This window comes from Pan paniscus, chromosome 4, assembly GCF_029289425.2.
Source record: "Pan paniscus chromosome 4, NHGRI_mPanPan1-v2.0_pri, whole genome shotgun sequence".
NCBI lineage: Eukaryota > Metazoa > Chordata > Mammalia > Primates > Hominidae > Pan > Pan paniscus.
In genome coordinates, this window is record NC_073253.2 from 80,907,783 (window position 1) to 80,924,683 (window position 16,901).

General features: G+C 32.9%; 1 pseudogene; it reads left to right on the plus strand.

Annotated features, from left to right (window-relative positions):
- LOC117978521 (beta-glucuronidase-like) overlaps positions 1–16,901 on the plus strand; it is a 99,127-nt pseudogene that overhangs the window by 21,192 nt on the left and 61,034 nt on the right.

Genomic DNA, 16,901 nt, shown 5'->3' on the forward strand with positions numbered 1-16,901 from the left:
ATATGTGCAAGTCTCCACAGACACAATTTAATCATGATCATATATTTTTAGAAGTTAAAAACATGTCTGTCATCAGGGCACGGTGGTTCATGCCTGTAATCCCAGCACTTTGGGAGGCCTAAGCGGGTGGATCACCTGAGGTCAGGCGTTTGAGACCAGCCTGGCCAACATGGTGAAACCCTGTCTCTACTAAAAATACAAAAGTTAGCCAGGCGTGGTGGAGGGCGCCTGTAATCCGAGCTACTCAGGAGGCTGAGGCAGGAGAATTACTTGAACCCGGGAGGCAGAGGTTGCAGTGAGCCAAGTTCACGCCACTGTACTCCAGCCTGGACAACAGAGCAAAAACTCCGACTCAAAAAAAAAGTGTCTATCTACCTTCTGCTTTATTTTGTTTTATATGACATTGATGATGTCCATCTATGTTGGCGCATATAATTCTTATCAATTATTTTAAATGCTGTTTAGCATTGTACTATATAAAAATATCAAAACACAGCTCCCTTTTGTTCATTATATTGCCATTTAGTTTTTTTCTCATTTTTTGCTATTTCAACAAAAAGCTGCTATGAATGTGTGTGTATGTGTGTATATGTATATGTAAATGTGTATATAATTGTATATATATATATACACATATATATGTCAGAGTTTCTCTAGGTTATAAACCCAGGAACAAAATTTTAAAATCATGGGGTGTATTGGATCTTACATCACTGCAGACCCTCTCAGCATTACCTCTTGGTCCAGTCAGAGCCTTGGTTACTATTTTTATGTAGACTTTGGTCAGTTTCATAAAGATGGAAGTGATAGTATGTGGCTTCAGACTAGAGCAAGAATTCACTTTCTGCTGTGGGATTTCTCAGACAATGTTGTGTGGATTGTTGTAGGCATTTTGCTTGGTACTCATAAATGCACTGTCTAGACACATTGAGAAGTTAGCATCCATGAGGCTATGCTTGAAAAATGGAACTCCTAGAGCTGATGGATACATATTTCCCCCGTTGTTTCACTTCAGTGAATGGTCATATAGTATTCCATCACCTAACTTAATAATGTGTTCTAGATTTTACTCTCTCTCCCTATAGCACCCATCCTGTTTCTTATTCTTACTCCACAATACACTCCCAACTTAAACACACAGTCTCTTCTTTAGGTGTTGGGGGTTGGGAGTTATTACAAGATGACATGGTGTATGCATTTATTTCTTTGTCTACGTTGATTGCACTGATTTACAGTCTCACCAGCAGTTCATAAAATCCTTCCTTGCAGCAAAGATATGGGCACAAGACTAAAATTTATATCTTTAGCTGATATCTCATTCCTGAACACTCATCTCATTTGCAACTGCCTTGAATATCAAATAGGCATCTCAACCTTAGTAAGTAAAACAGAATTCTGTATCTGCATCCTGCCAATCCTGCTTCTTTCCCAGTAATTTTTCACTCAGTAATTTGAGCCATTATTAATCTATTTTCTAAAGCTTCAAAACATGGAGTCATTACCAGCTGTTTTATATACACCATTCCAAGCCATTAGAAAGTCAATTCCATTTCACCTGGAAGTTTATTGCAAATTTGACAATTGTCTCTTACATGAACTACTAAAATAGCTTCTCAGCAGCATCTGTGTGCTGCCATTATCCATCCTTCCTCCAGTCTCTTCCCCACCAGGCAATGGAAGTCACCTCTGGCAATATAATGCATTTCACATGAGTTTCATTTTTCCAGCTGAAAATCTCAAAAGTATTTCATTTACTTGCCTAATAAAAGCTAAAGATATAATCTTGCTCAGAACTATAAGCTGGCTTCTCCACCTACCATTATCCTGTGCCTTGATTACTCTGCTCTATATCATCATCTTGCATACCCTAACACATGACTTTTATACTCATTGCTCCATCTGTTATAAATATACTGATAAATAATGTTTCCTCTTTAGCAGTGATTTCCTGATCTAATCAATATTTTGGTATCATATAAACTCATTGGATTATTAGTGATTATCACTAATCTGCTATCATACAATACACATTTAATTTCTTTTCTCATTGTTTATTGTCTAAACTGCTATGTAGAAGGGCACTTTATCTATTCTTATCACAAATGTAGGACAACGGCTAGCACAAGGTTAGGAACTTACATGGTATTCAATTAATTGTTGTTTGATAATTGATTAAAAACTCTAGAACTTTGGGTTCCATTCTTATGATGACAATAATATAATGCTATGGATGCCAAGTGAATAGCAAGTTTAACCAAGTTATCCTGTATGGGGAGCCACAGTTACTTAAAATGTCTGACAATCCACAGTCCTGGTGATGATGTGGAATATCACTCTCTTAATCAATGCAAACAATTTATTTAATAGTCATAGTGCTAAAGATGGCATGCCCTCCAAATGAGCAATTGCACTCTTTGTTATGCATTTATATGAATATGTATATAGGAATAGTCATGATAAAACTACTAAATATAAAATTTTTGGAAAAAGCATAACTATTAAAAATGAAATTGGTAACTTAAGACTACTCAATACATCAACAAAAATGAATGAACTATGCAAAAACATGGATGAATTTCAAAAATGAAATGTTAAGAAAGAAAATTTGCACTGTTTTCAAGTCTAATACCAAACAGAACTAAATGGTATTTCTGGATAAACAAATTAGAAAATAAAATTATAAAAAATGCAAGAAAAAAATTACCACAAAAGTTGGGATAGAAGTTACATTAAGAGATGGCATGGTCTTATACAAAGAAAACCCTAAAGACTCCGAAAGACTCCTAGACTTGACAAATGACTGCAATAAAGTTTCAGAATACAAAGTCAATGTCCAGTAGTCAGTAGTATTTCTATATAGCAATAATATTCAAGCTCAGAACAAAATCAAGAACTCAATCTCCTTTACAATAGCCACACACACACACACACACAAACACACATATATAACTGAGAAATACATTTAACCAAGGAGGTAAAATATTTCTACAATAAGAACTACAAAAGATGGGTGGAAGAAACCTGAAATAAAACAAACTAATGGAAAAATATCCCATGTTCATGGATTAAAAAAAATTAAAAATGACCATGGTGTCCAAAGCAATCTAAAGATTCAATGCAATTTCTATCAAACTACCAATGTCATTTTTCACAGAATTCGAAAACAACAATCCCAAAGTGTATATGAAATCCTGAATTGAAAAAATGACCCGGATAGCCAAAGCAATTCTAAGCAAAAAGAACAAAGCTGGAGTCAGCACTTCACCCCATTTCAAATTATACTACAAACCTATAGTAACAAGAACAGCATGGTACCAATACAAAAACAGATACATAGTTTAATAAAATTAAATAGAGAACCAAGAAATAAAGCCACATACCTACAACCAACTAATCTTCAACAAAGCATGCACAAATAAACAATGTGGAAAGGATACCTTTTTCAATAAATTGTACTAGAAAAATTGGATATCCATATACACAAGAATAAAACTGGATTCCTATATCTCACCATATATAAAAATTAACTCAAGATTGATTAAATACTCAAATGTAAAAACCTATAAAATTCCTAGAAGAAAACCTAGGAAAACTTTACTGAATATCAGCCTTGACAAAGAATTTATGACTAAGTCATCAGAAGCAAATGAAACAAAAATAATAATAGGCAAATGGGACCTAAGTAAACTAAAAATCTTCTGCACAGCAAAGGAAATAATCAACAGAGTAAACAGGCAACCTACAGAACAGGAGAAAATATTCACAAATTATGCATCTTATGAAGTACTAATATCCAGAATCTACATGGAACTCAATAAATAAATAAATAAATAAATAAACACATTATGTCATTACAAAGTAGGCAAATGACATAAACAGACATTTATCAAAAGAAGACATGCAAGTTGCCAACAAACATTAAAAAATACTCAAGATCACTGATGATCATAGAAATGTAAATCAATATTGAAGTGTGTATTAGTCTGTTCTCATGCTGCTATGAAGAAATACCCGAGACTGGGTAATTTATAAGGAAAAGAACTTTAATGGACTAACAGTTCCATAGGGCTGGGGAACATTCAGGAAACTTACAATCATGGTGGAAGGGGAAGCAATCAAGTCCTTCTTCACATGGCAGCAGGAAGGAGAAGAATGAGAGCCGAGCAAATGTGGAATCCCCTTATAAAACCATCAGATCTTGTGAGACTCACTCACTATCACAAGAACAGCACGGAGGGTAACCGCCCTCATGATTCAATTACCTCCCACCAGATCCCTCCCATGACACATGGGGATTATGAGAACTAAAATTCATAATGAGATCTGGGTGGGGACACAGCCAAACCACATCAAAAAGTGATTCATTTGACATGGTCTTCTCTATCTTCTCTCATTTAGGGTGACATTATTTCCTAGAATCAAAAGGGTATCCCTGTAGACTTTGAGTTCATCTTGACATCTTTGAACCATGGATTATCAATTTGCAAATGTTATTTGTTGAATTATTGAGCTATATTCCTTGAAATGCTTTTAAGAATGATATTTTCATTAAAATAAATGAGGGACTCGAATCCTAATATTTAGGAAGATTTGTCAACATCATCACATACAATTATGAATTATGGACACAACAGTGGTAGTTTGGATTTTTATTGTGGTTAAACTTTTAGAAAGTACAAAGTATTCATAAATCTACATTTTAATATTTTATAATTCAAATGAATTTTAAGTAACTATTTTGATATTCTATAAATAAAAATGTCACCTATACTATATAAGGATTCACTCACTTCTCTCTACATTCTCATCAATACCTGATGTGTTGTGACTTTTAAAAAATAGCCATTCTGACTAGTATAAGGTGACATTTCATTGTGGTTTTAATTTTTATTTCTCTGATGATGAGACAGCATTATTTCATATGTTTGCTGTCCACTTGTATGTCTTCTTTTGAGAAATGCCTGTTTATGTACTTTGTCCATTTTTTAATGGGGTTATCTATTTTGTTGTTGTTGTTGAGTTGTTTGAATTTCTTGTCGATTCTGGATATTAGTACTTAGTTGGATGCATAGTTTGCAAATATTTTCTCACATTCTTCAGGTTATCTGTTTTGTCAGTTATTTCTTTCGCTGTGCAGAAACTTTTTTGTTTAATTAAGTCCCATTTGTCTACTTTTGTTTTTGCTAAATTTGCTTTTGAGGTCTTAGTCACAAATTTTTTGCCAAGGCCAATGTCCAGAAGAGTTTTTCCAGGTATTCTATGAGTACTTTTATATCTTCAGGTATTATATTTAATTCTTTAATTCATCCTGAGTTAATTTTGTGGATGGCAACAGATAGGGGCCCAGTTTTATTCCTCTGCATGTGGCTTTCCAATTTCCCCTGCACTATTTATTGAAGGGAATATCCTTTTCCCAGTGTATGTTTTTTTCAATGTTGTCAAATATCCATTGACTGTAGGTAGGTCCCTTTATAAATATCCACTAATAAAGTGACAACGTGCCTTTGTCACTTTATTCCTGGAATTTCTATTTTGCTCTATTGAGTATTGTGTCCATTTTTATATCAGTATCATATTGTTTTTGTTACTATAGCCTTATAGTATAATTAGAAGGAATGTAAATTTGTCCCACCTCTATTAAAACAGTATGAAAATTTTTTCAAGTATTAAAGAGCCACAATTCACTCTATCAATCCTATACTGGGTGTATACCCAAAAGAAAAAATATCATTATACCAAAAAATATATTTGCACTGATTTATTTATAGCAGCAATATTCATAATACCAAAGATATTGAATCAACATGTGTCCATCAACAAATAACTGGATAAAGAAAATGATGTGATATACATATATACACACACATACACGCACAATGAATACTACACAGCTATAAAAAAATCATTTCACTTGCAGCAATATGGAAGGATAATTTTACACTTTATGTCTTAGTCTGTTTTGTGCTGCTGTAACAAAATACCTGAGACTGGGTAATTTATAAAAAATAGATAATTATTTTCTGATAGTTCTGTAGGCAAGGAAGTCGATGATCAAGATACCAGCATGTAATGAGGGCCTTCTGTTGCACTCTCAGATAGCATTAGTTTAAAGGGCAAGAGAAAGGCAGAACTCTATTTGAGAGGGCTGTTGCAACCTTACAGCATGATACATTTTGTGAAATATGGTTTTGAACATTTTCATTAAAAATGTAGGCATCAAAATCTCTACCATTTGTGTCATGTTATAATAACTATAAAAGTGCATTACTCAGAATATGTAACAATAAAATTAATATTAAAAAGTTTTAAAATATATTTGCTTTTGCATATATCATTTCTATTGATCATAACAACCAGATATGATAACCAGGGCCAGATATTTCTACTGTTATCATTAGAAATCAAAGAAAACTAACATATTGGATGGTTTTAAAAATTATAAAAATTGTAAGTGTACATATAAATATTAACTTGTAAGTCATCTTGCAAGTATTATAATCAAATTTCATTTTCAAATCGTGATGAATCTAACATGATACCTAAGTTTGTATATTGAAAAATGTGTATACATGTGCACACACTTTTAATTTAGATTTTTCTCATTCTGAGTGATAATGCAGCAAAATTTAAAGAGATTACACTATAATTATGTTTAAAACCTTACTTGTACTTTTGAAACAAATCACAGGTTGAGTCATAATAACAGGACAAAATATACTTAGCTGCTGAATATAAATAAAGTATACAGAAGCGTAAATCTTGCGAGCACAGAAGTGTTAAAAACAGCAAGATCTAGAGGCTCAAGTACAAGAGAGATATATTATACCAAGAGCAGTAATCTCAAAAATTTATATCCCAAATGTGTAGACTTGATCTTATTTTCAGTCAGTGTGTTCTGTATAGAAGATGAACATGCTCCTGACAATGGAGTATGATTTAGAAAACTATATCCTGCACTAAGGGATATAAAATTTGATTATATACTGCACTTCTGTGCAAAATTTTAAACAGAATTTAATCAATCACTTTGAAACCTAGATGTATTTGTGGAACAATGACATCACTTTGAAATTATGTGTAGTTTGTAAATGCACAAAATTAATAATGTATTTTGTGTAAATGGATTAGTTTGGAAAGAAACTCATAAGAACTACATTATCAGACAAAACATTCTTTGAAAACGTGTGTGCTACAAGGCAATTTGCCATTTCATTTTAATAGAATGTTCCATGCTGAAAAATGTCTAACTGCTCAGAAGTGGAATAGGAGTGTAAATTTATTATCTGAGAAAAGAAAATTAATTGACACAGGCCAAAAATGTAATGGAATTAGACCCATGTGCCTTAGTGAGAACTTAGAAACTCGGTCTGGGCTCTATGGAGTGATAAAATTATAAGCAAAAAAAATTGAAGTATGTCATTTTTGCACAGAGCTCAGGATTTCTCAAAGGAATATTATATAAAATAATGAAGTCTTCTTTACCTCCAAGACAGTCCAGTCTTAGAACGCAATGGAACATGCCATTTGAAATAAAAAACAAATTTTGTTTTTGTTTTGTTTAGTTATGTTTGGTGCTATTTTAAGTATTTAACATTCATAAAGAGAGAATTAGCAATTAATGAGATAAAGTTTAAATAAAATCTAGAGATCATGACAAGGTAAAAAAAAAATCATTCAGTCTTGAAAATCTGTTATTTAATAGGTCATGTTTTAAGAACTGGGAATACAGATACTATGTGTATTTTAAATAGAAAATTTGAAATGTACAATAAATCATTTTTAAATATAGTCACTCTGCTATAAAGCCACCCTCTAAAACTCAATCTTTGTGTCTAACTGAAACTGTACCCTGTGAACAACATCTCCCCATTCCCTATCCCTTGCCTCCAGCATTAACTAGCATTCTACTCTCTACTTTTAAGGGTTTGCCTTTTTTAGATTGCTAAAATGTCTGTTTTGAGTGTTCTCACAACAAAAAGGTAAATACGTGACATGAGATGTGTTAAGAAGCTTGATTTAATCATTCCACAGTTTAAAAATACATGAAGACATCATAGGCACCCCTCAAAACAATTATTATTTGTTTATTTAAAACATTTAAAGGCAAAAAATAATGAGACAAATATCAGGAAAGTAATTTTATACATAAGCTAGATAATTGCCTATAGCTGCGTATGCTGTGAAATAATTTCTGTTTGAAAAGGCAAGAAAAATTATATGGCAAAACCATAGTGCAGTAATAAATTTGTCGTGTTTAGTAAACAAAATATAGTTCAATGTGACTGAAGCATACTAAGAGGCAGAAGAATGTGGTGTACACTGTAGTGTAGAGGAGTGTCTTAGTTTGGGCTGCTATACAAAATACCGTAGATCAAGTGGCTTATAGATGACAAAAAAAGTATTTCTTACTGCTCTAGGGGTTGGAAGTCCAAAGTCAGAGTGCCAGGATGTTCTGGTTTTGGGGAGGGCCCTTTTGCAGGTTGCAGACTGTTGGGTTTTTGTATAAGCACATGGGGAAAGAAGTGAGAGCTCTCTTAGGTCCCTTTTGTAAGAACACTAAGCCTATTCATGAGGCCTCTACTATCACAACCTAATTACCTCCTGAAGGTCCCACATACTAATACCATTACACTGACAGTTAAGATTTAAATATACAAATTTTGAGGGTACACTTTAAAAATTCAGTCCATAACATTCTGCCCCAGGTTCCCCAAAATTCATGTCTTCACATGCAAAATGCAGTCATTCCATTCCAACAAATCCACAAGTCTTAACTCATTCCAGCCTCAAGTCCAGTCTAAAGTCCAAGGTCTTATTTAAGTATTAACTAAATCAGATGTAGGTGAGATTCAAGGTACAGTTCATTCTCGCAAAATTTCTCTTCATCTGTGAACCTGTGGAATCAAACAATGTGAACTTTCAAAATACAATGGTGAGACAGGCATAGGATAAACATTCCCATTCCAAAAGGAACCGCTACTCAAAAAAAATAAAATAAATGAATGCTGGGTCCCAAGTAAATCTAAAACCTAACAGGGCAAACTCCATCAAATCCTAAGGTTCAAGAAGCATCCTCTTTGGCTTGATGACTCACCTTCCAGACAGTCCCCGACAGCTCAGTGAGGCACTCCTCACTGCTGACTCTATGCACTGGACCCACTTATGGCACAGTTTTTTGTCAGGGCTAAGGTCACTCACCCAGGGCTTCACTGGATGGCCCTCCCACACAGCTCCTCTGAGCATCATTTCTGTCCTTTGAAATCAGAATGGAGGCAACCATGGCCCACCTTGCCATACCCTCTGGATTTTTGCTAAAAGTAGCAGGTGTAATTGTCTCCAAATCCCCTTTGAGCCCCACTTCCTTAATTTTGAAGAATAGAATAGCACACATCCATAACTGAATAGCTCTCGGGTCCAGGCCTGTAGGGCTTAAGCATTCTGAATGTCTTCCTTTATTTCATCCCATTATCTCTGTTTCCTTTAGTCCCAACTGGCAGTGTTTCTCCTGGTGTAATCCCATTTCTATTCATGGTTTGTGTTGAGATGTTTGATTAAGCCTATGGTTCACACCCATATTAATCAAATCAGTAAGGGTCCGAAACACTCTTCATGTTCTCTTCAGAACACACTTTCTCACTTTTTTTGCAATATGGACAGGCTGAGAATTTCCCAGATCTTAAATTATGGTTACTTTTTCCTTAACAATTCCATCTTCAAACCTTTTTCTTTTTCTACATTTGACTCTACGGATTCAGAAGGAACCAAGCTGCTGCTTCTACATGTTGCTGAGAAATCTGCTGGGTTAAATATCCAATTTCACTGCACACAAGTTCCACTTTCTGCAAAACACAAGAACATGAATACAATTCAAAGAAGTTTGTTTCCACTTTTTAACATGATTGGTTTTGCTCCATTTTCCAATAACATATTCATTTCCATTTGAGACCCAACAGAATTTTACTGTCCATATTTTATCAATATTCTGTTCATGATTATTTAATTATTTTCTGAGAAGACAGCGTTTTCTTCTATATTTCTTTCCGAGCCCTCACGAGAATTGACTTTTAAATTTCTTCCACAGTAATCTAGCGTTTTGCATAAAAACTCATCAATCTCCACCAATCACTGAGCCTAAAACCATTTTCAGTTTGTTTTAGTTACTTATAACAACAGCACTCCCACTTCTCATGATCAATTTCCGTCTTCAGCAGTTCAGGCTGCTTTAATAAAGTTCCATAATCTGAGTGGCTTTTAAATAACAGAATGCACATCTCACAGTTCTGGAGGCTGGAAGTCCAACAGCAGAGTGCCAGCATAATTGAGTTCTGGTGAGAGAGCTCTCTTGGGTTTCAGACTGCTGGCTTCTCAATGCAGCTTCACATGGTGGACAGAAAGAGCTCTCAAGAGTCATTTTTAAGGGCACCAATCTAATTTATGAAGCCTCCGCCATAATAAGCTAATTACTTCCCAAAGTTCATTATAAATATGCAGCTTATAGGTCCTGCTACCATCATACTGAAGGTTAAGTTTTCATCACATGAATTTTGAGGGGACACAACATTCAGTCGCAACAAAAATACTCGGTGGTTTTTAATTACAATATTAATTATGTAAATACAGAATAAAAATTTTAGCTCTAAACATTATCCATGATGTGATTAATTAAGTTACTAGTTTAAAAAATTGAATCTGTAATTTATCTTGTCTCTGTAATTATTATAAGAACTTGTAAACTTTTAACTTGTTTAATTTGACTATTTCTGAAATTGTATCTCTAAGTATTGATATATACACTTCCTAGTGCATATAAAAGTTATGCATATTTAGAGTAATAAGTAGTGTGTTATCATGTTTTTATATCAGGGCATGAAGGGAGAAGTTGAAGAACAAAGTGTCCTTTTCAACAACTTCAGCCTACATGTCTTTCTACAGGACTATAACATGTCACCAGCCACAAGGGCAAGGAGACTGGGCATTGTAGTTATTTGGCAGGACACATTGCTCTTTCAAACAAAAATGGCATTCAGAAACAAGAAAGTAGGGAAGAGAGGTTTATGGTTGGACAACTTGCATTGTTGTCCCTTCTTTTCCTAGACTTCAAAATGCTTGGTTTCAGAATTCTTTATAGGGTTACCCCTCTGCGTAATTTTACCTGTCCATTAAATCTGCCAAGTCCAGGTCCCCAAGCTCTTCTCAACTAGTATGACGGCAACTTCTATAGAGATGTTAATGCAGTACAAATGCTTGTTTTAAAGTTGTTTTAACCCAGCTTCTAACATTCTAAATATTGTATTAATCCAATATTCTAATTCAGAATATTGAGAATAAACTAATCTTACATGAAATATCTTTTTTCTCCTATTATTTGATATGTGTGTCTATAAAATAACATTTTCTAATTACAGAGTGTGCAAGCAAAAAACAAAAAGGGCCTGTGTCCCTAGTCCCATTTTCTTGCTCGGAGGTAACATCCACAACATTTTTAGTTTTCTGTTGTTCTTCTCTAATGCTCCCAATAATATACCTTTGTTGTGGTTATTGTTGTTATTATTGCTCTTGCATCAAGCACTATCTCTTAGTGTTCATGCACATCCTTACCGAGGTCCATTTCTTTACTCTCTGCCCCATTCCAAGTTATGTTAGGTAGAGGATTATATTGATCAAGTCCTGTTTTTAGCTATCTTCATAACATTAACACTTTAAACCTCAATGTCTTCACTGTTCTACTGTCCTAGGAGCTCTAGCAATCTCAAGTTTCATGTCACTTCTCAGACTATGGCAATGGTAATCTGCATTAATGGCAAAATCATTAATATTGATGAAAATTTTTATTTTCTGCCCTTCCCAAAATCATCTATTTCTTTGGAATTTACATTAGCAGGCAACAATGGCAGTGGCGATACTACCTTTTGGAAGGTAACTGTAGCTCCACCCTTATCTGTAAAAAGATATGTATTAAGACCCCCAGTTGATGCCTGAAACAGTGGATAGTAAACCTGTACTATTTTTCCTACACATACATACTTATAATAGACTGTAATTTAAAAATTAGGCATAGTGAAATTTAACTAATAATTATAGTAGTTTATTAGTTAAACTACTACTGCTAATTATTATAGTAGTAGTATTTGTTTAAACTAATATACTCATTATGGGAGTAGTATTAAACTAATAGCTAATTATATTAGTTTAATAATTCTATTAATTTATTAAACTAATACTACTGATAGAATTATATTAGTTATACTAATATATTAGTTATAGGAGTAGTATACTTCTATAACTATATAGGAATATAATTATATTCCTTTTACTAATAATTATATGAACATAACTACTAATTAATAGAATTATTATAACAATATACTGTAGTAAAAGTTATGTGAATGTGGTCTCTCTTTCTCTTGAAATACCTTATTATTATCTACTTTTCTTTTTGTGATAAAGAAAACAGGGAGAAGGACGGACAACCTGAGAATTTATCACGTTATGGTACACAATTTGAAAGTTATTATTTCTATAACTTTTATTTAATATTTTTCAAAACATGATTGACCCCTGATAGCTAAAACTGTGGAAAGTGAAACCGCTGGTAAGGGGGCACTGCTATGTTGCTAAAAGTGTCTTCCTTTGATAAATGTACCAAAAGTAGGTTCTTAAGAGGAGTAACATAGATAGGAATTTACATTGTAGATGGCCTCGGCTATTGCTAAATATCTACAAATTCACTTGGGAATAATATAAGCAGCCACGTCAGCAACAATATCTTTAGTAATGTTGTTAGTGGAGCATCAGTAACTAGGGCTTTGTGATTATGAGATACATTTTTCCAAAGACATGATGCAAACATCCTTAGCAGTAGAAGAAAAAAGTTGAATTCCAACTCTTTGTCAAGAGGTATTTCTGGGAATTGTTATTATACCCAATTTTCCCCCAGGATTATGTGGCGTCATAAATATGCCTTACAATAACTTAGTTAAGAATATTATAGGTAATACATATTTCATCACCTTAAGAAATGTGAATGGCTGTTTGGAGGTATATTAACATCATGTAGATTGAGGTTCAAGACTGCTGAGATAAAATTGAATACATTTAGAAACACTGATGGCATATTTTCCTAAAGAGAATCTTTAGAAAACCAAAGAGTTAATGTCCTGTTTTTATGTCTTAGTAGTCTGAATAAAACTTGTTAAATAATTTTTCCCAGAAGAAACATTATATTAATATTTTTCAAAAAGTTATATTAATAGTTAATTATCTAGTTATCTGGACATTTTCCAAAAGAGTATATCTATAAAGAGCATCTACTCTATGAATTGTAAAAATAAACTCAAGAGATAGTAAATCAGTATTTAGTCTGTAAATATTATCTCACTGTGTCCATGACATTTGTGAACTTAGTAACCAAATTTAAGGATTTAATGTGTTTGCTTGTTAACATATATATAGAGAGAAAAATAAATAGATGAATTTTCAGAATTTATCTAATTTTCTCCTCCATCAAAGTTACAAATTAGCTGTTTGATTTACTATACTCAGTTAAAATTCTCTGGCATTTTCTCTTGATATTACTGACATCCTGGAAGGAGTATCTTGTTTGTTTGACAAGTGGATATTTTTTAAAATTAAATTATTGCTTCATAATTTTTATTGTTTATATTTCAAGGTTATGAAAAAATGCCCTTAAAAGATAAATGGTATATATATATATAAATGGTATGTATGTATATATATACATATATACATATATACATGAAGATTAATATGTACATATATATTACATATGTATATATCAATCTTCATGTAGTATATCTGTTGTGACATAAATGAAAGCTTAATTTCTTGCCAAGTTGTAGACTATTACAGTATATTTAAGCACTACACTATACATACTTTTTTTGAAAATTCACTGCACTTATACATACTTCTTTTAGAAATGCACTGCACTTATATACACTAGTTTTGGAAAAAATAATAAAGTAATGTATGTTCCAATATAGAGTCATCACTAGGGTACATTATGTGATAAAAATGCAAGATACTATGCATGCCGTTTTTAAGTTATATAAATATGCATGTAGGCACATATGTGCAAAAAATGGGAAAAATAGTTCAGAATTTGGTGACAGTGGTTACCTTTGGGGAGTGGAACCAGAGTTGAAGAAATATTTCATTTTTTATCCTTTTATATTTTGAAGATATATAAATACAAATATTTAAGAAAAACTGTGTAGCTCAACAATATATCAGAAAAACCTGTGTAACTAGTATACAGGTCAGAAGCTAGAATTTGCTAGCACACAGGGCTCTGGCAAATACTTTTGCCCATTCACTACCTCTTACCTTCACAAAGTTAACTACTGGTATGATTTTTACAGTAATCTATTTCTTGATTTTTATACCTATACCTCACATGCTTCTCCAAGCATGACACTTCAGTATTGCCTGATTTTTTGAACTTCTTATAAATAGAATCATACAGAACATATGATTAGTTTTATTGGGCAATAGCAAATAGTTCACTAACAAGATTCTCACCAACAGCTGCATGTTTTTGGCAATATTTGACATGGGCAGTCTACTTAATTTAAAATGTTTTGATTTTTTTGTCATATTATCACATTAAAGTTCTTTTTTGCATTTTAATAACGGTTATTCTGATTTTCATTTTACATTTTGATTTGCTCTTCTATAAAGTCTCAAGTCCTTTTATATTACTGTGTCTTTGATATCTGTTTTAAAATACATTTTGGATAAAAGCCTTTATCACTTACATACATTGAGAAGAGTCCCTCTATGAATTGTCATATTGTAAGTGATTACCTTACAATATCTAATAAACATTAATGACAATTTTAATGTAGTTTAATTCAATGGTTCTTAAATGGGTTTTGTTTTGTCACCTAGGGAATATTTCTCAATGACTCGTGACAGTTTTGGTTGTTTTAACTGGTGAGATGCTAGTGGCATCATGTGGGTAGAGGCCATGGATGATGCTAAACATGCTACAATACTTGGACTGCCCAACCATGACAAAGAATTATCCTCCCCAAAATGTAACAATGCAATATGCGTATATTTCTTGAAGATATTCTACAATATAAATTTCTAGAATATTTATTGAATATATTCATCTATACAACCCACTAGCACTGATTTTATACATGAAACATATGGAGAGTAGAGAATTATTTTTTTTCACTATGTGGACCTGAAACATGTAAAGAATAAGGAATTATTTTTCACTATGTGGCTACCAAAATGGGACACATAGTTTATTGGAAATGACACCATTTCAACTGTGTTGTGCAATATTTATTATATATCAAATATCCTTTTATGCATGAGTCTGTTCCTGGGTTTTCAATCTGAATACTCTCTTCTTTTCCAATACTACATTCTCCATCTTTATGAGTAGGATTAATATTAAAAAATGCAAATCCACTCATGTTTTTCTTTTTCAATATTGCTCTACTTGCAGTTTTGCATTTCCATATAAATTGTGGAATCATGTTGTCATTTCCAAAAAACAAAGCAAACAAGCAAACACCCTGCTTGTTTTATGATCAGTATTTAATTGAATTCATAAAAAAGTTTACAATATTCAATGTTTCAGTTCATGAATACTCCAAACTCCTTTATTTTTAAACTCATTTTAAATTTCTCTCAATTATACTGTCTCTATGTTAAAGTTCTCTTTGTAAAATTCTTCATAACTTTTGCTAGAATTATTACTTAGGATTTTATATTTTGGGGTTCCATTTAAATGGTATATATGAATAATATTGTATATATTTATTTTCTGAGCATTACTTCTAATATACAGAAATGCTATAATTTTCTGAATATGGGTCATATATTTCATACCATTGTTAATTCACCATTAGTTATAATAATTCTAATGATAACCTAATGAGAAGAATAAGTGATAAATTATTTTAGATTTCCATATACTCTGAAAATTATTTCATTTCTCTCTTTCCAATCTTTGTATCTCTTATTTTTATATTTTGCTTTATTGCACTGGCAAGGAAATCCAGTACAATGTTTAATTAATTCTTTGTAAATAGACTTTCTTGTCTTTTGCCAGATTACAAAATAAAAGGACTTCAACATTTTACCATTATCATATCTGCTGTATTTTTTTAGACATCATTATCACATTCAATTTGTTTCTGAATTTTTGTTTTCATCATAATGATTTTGAATTTCATAATTCAGTATTCTGCAGTAATAGTTGCTCATCCAATGCCTTCTTTCTTTCATCCTTATTATCTAAACTCCTGTTTTTTCTCTGCTAAATACATTATTTTCAACATCACATACATTTCAGGCTGATCATGTGTCATTTTAAGGCTGAAATGGGCTTTGAGTCAAGACTCCAGTCTTCTAAAATCATGAGCACTCTTACCAGGGCTTTATCCAATATACGCTTTTGTAAAGAGTCAAATTTTTCAAATGTACATGTTTTTTATTTCGTAAATCTGTACCCTATGACCATTATTTCTGCCTTTATGCTGTCTTCGGATTTATTTATTTATTTACTTTTCTCATCTCTTTGGCATGTATACTTTGATCATTGCTTTTTCAGGCTTTGGTATTTTTGTTGTTGCTGTTGTTGTTGAAATGGAGTCTTAGTCTTTCACTAGGCTGGAGTGCAGTGGTGCGATCTTGGCTCACTGCAACCTAGTCTCCCGGGTTCCAGAGATTATCCTGCCTCAGCCTCCGGAGTAGCTGGGATTGCAGGCGCCTGCCACCATGCCCGGCTAATTTTTGTATTTTTAGTAGAGACGGGGTTTCATCAAGTTGGGCAGGATGGTCTCAATCTCTTGACCTCGTGATCCTCCCGCCTCGGCCTCCTAAAGTGCTGGAATTACAGGCGTGAGCCACCGCACACA